Source organism: Belonocnema kinseyi, chromosome 10, assembly GCF_010883055.1.
Source record: "Belonocnema kinseyi isolate 2016_QV_RU_SX_M_011 chromosome 10, B_treatae_v1, whole genome shotgun sequence".
In the NCBI taxonomy this organism is placed as follows: Eukaryota; Metazoa; Arthropoda; class Insecta; order Hymenoptera; family Cynipidae; genus Belonocnema; species Belonocnema kinseyi.
In genome coordinates, this window is record NC_046666.1 from 41,364,054 (window position 1) to 41,367,202 (window position 3,149).

The window sequence follows — 3,149 nt, forward strand, 5'->3', positions numbered from 1 at the left end:
AGGGGGCGGGGGAAGTAGAACTGGAACCGAGAGAGTCGTCTTGGGTTTGTGTTTTTGTTTTCATGATGAGAAGGTCTTAAGGGCCATAAAGGGCCAAGAAGGTTTTAAGGGCCCCTTTTCCAGCAATGGCATTCATTGACTCAGGCACAACTTTGACAATAATATATTAAGTTCATGTTGATATTTTATTATTGACAAAAGTTAACAGCAATTAAAAATCCTATCTAAAAAAGTGATGTTACCAAATATCTCAAAAATATCAGGCTCACTGAGAACTAATTATTTTCTTAAAATTTTGCTGCCATACTATAATTTGTAAGCCTCTTAAAACTTTCAAAGAAATGAGGAAAATGAAATTATGGACAAAAAGTTATAAAGTCTTATTTTACCAAGTGCAAACACAGACGGTACACATGCAAAAACAATTCGGTACCGATAACCAAAAAAACTACTGGTACCAACAATAACATTTCTTGGAAAATTAAAAATAATTGAAGTTTTGTATTGAAAGATTAATCTTATGTTTTCAAAATTTTTAAATATGTCAAAAAATAATCTGGATTATTCTGAGATTTTTTTAAAAACGTGTTTAGTTTCACCGAACTTTGGTGAGAGTAAATCAAATATTTTCTGTGAGCCTAGAGGAACTGGAAACGGGTGATTAATCCACCGAAATTTGAGGATCATAGCCCTAATATTTTCGTTGACCCTACAAGACACCTTTTCTCTAACATTTTAAAGGATTGAAACAAAGGATAACTTTCAATTATTTCAAAATATATTTAGAAGCTTCAAAAATTTTGAAAATATTCGACAATAATTCAAATGTCGAAAGGATTTCAAAACATTTAAAACAAAACATAGATTTCTGAAGAATTAAAAAAAGCATTTTACGAATTTAAAAACTTAAAATATATATATATATATATATATATCAATTTTTTAATTAAGAAAGATTTTCCCACAAATTTAGTGAAAGTTAGAATAATTTTAAAAGACATTTAGAAGTTTGAAAAAGTTCAAGAATAATTTTAAACTTGAAAATATTTCAAAAAATGTAAACCAAAATGTATATTTATAAATATTTTTAAACCAAATTTTAAAGATTTTTAAGGATTTTGAAGGATTTCAGGATAATAAAATAATATTTTAAGATTTCTGGAAAGATTTAAAAGGTACATTGAAATTACTTACAAGAAGCGAAGTATTATCTGATGGTTCTTAAACCAATATAAATCTAAATTTTATCATTTAAAATGTAAAAAATTGCTTTAAAATCTTCCAAATTTTCCTAATAATTTAAAGAAAATTTGTTTATTCAACTGACATTTTTAAAAGTTCTTTTAAAGCGTTAAAATCATTTAAAATTTCTGCATTTTTTGAATATTTCTTAATTTTATTCCATATTTTTCTTATTTGTTAATCTTATAAAATTGAAACATTTTGCTAAGAAACCTACTATTTTCGAAATTTAAGGAAATCTTTTAAAATATTTTTTAATTATCTCTTATTCTTGCTTTTTCAAAATAAAGAATCATAAAAAATGTTCCTATAAATCTTAAGAAAATTCTTTTTTTTAATATTTTCAGTATTTGTAAACCTTTTAAAATTTTTTAATTTTTCAACTTTTTCGTGAAGTTTGTTTTAAATTCTGCATAGTTAAAAACATTGTTTCAAAATCTTACAGATTCATTCTGATTCATTAAATATTTATTAACAATCTTCTTTACCATTTTAAAAAACGTTTTAAAATCTTCGTTCATATTTTCTTAAAATTAATTTGTTTAAGCAAAGAATCAGTTTCATTTTTTCGAGGAACCTAAAGAATGTTTTTCATTTTCTTAAAACCTAACAAAATTTCTGGAATATTTTATAAGTTTTTATTATATTTATATAGTTTCCCAACTTCTAAGTATCTTCTAAACTAACTTAAGTTTAACTAACTTAATATTAATATAATATTGTTTAATTTTCTCTTAGAATCCATGGGAAAAAAAATGTTTGGAATTTTCCCATCAATCTTAAGAATATTTTTTCCTTCTCTTGACGCTCTGCAAAATTGAGTTTACCTACAACAATTTTAAATTCTGAAAAATTAAAAGAATTGTCTTCAAGTCTGACATATTCTTTTTAATACATTTAGATATCTATACAAATTTAAAGAATCCTTTAAAAATTAACCTAAACCATTAAAAATGTTCCCAGAAATCATTAAATAAAAAATTTAATCTCAAAATCTTTCAAAAATATTACAAAGCTTCTAATTTTTTTCGAATTCTTCAAAATAAGTTCTTTTCTTAATTCAATTTTTCTTGTCTCTTTGAAAATGTAAAAAAGTTTAGAAATTATATTGTTCGATCAATAATTTTTAGAAACATTTAGAAATAAATTTTATGGTGAAGTATTCTTATTTATTTAGAAATTTTGATATACTTAGTAACTTCTTAGTAACTTAATGCTCATTCTACATTTAGTAATTTTCGAGATATTTAGTAGCATTACTTTTTTTAGACAATCGAAAATTTTACGTACTCGAGTCAAAAATACCCCCCCCCCCTTCACCCACTCCACACATAACAGACCTTAACGAATTTAGAACTCCCTCCCTCTTTTTAATGTTATCAGATCAATCTTGTCAGTATAAAATATAGGATTTATAGTTTTTTTATGCAGAAAATAAAAATCCAGAGATGAGGAGGTTATTCAAGGGAAAATTAAATTAGGATTGAGAAGAAAGAGTATGCGGAGGGCTTTAGCCAATTTGCATGTCGTAAACGAAACGCTCCATAGCTTTCGAGATTCCCTTTTTTGAAAGGGACGAAGATAATACACATGTCAGAGTTCAGAATATATTCTAAATATAAATCACTCAAAATTTGACTAATTGAATTATTCAAGCACGTTTTGGTGACAAATCAATCATTTTGACTGACAAAACAGTCGATTTACCGATGAATCAATGAATAATAGTGACTGATTCAATCAGTCAGTTGATATTACTCATTTTCAGTTAATAAAAGTGACTTGTTTGTCTATCATTTTTCAAGTGAAAAGAATTAGAAATTCTTTTTTAGATATACAACCATATAACGTGAATAATACAGTTTTTAAATGATACTTGTAAATAATTTTGATTTTAATAAACATTA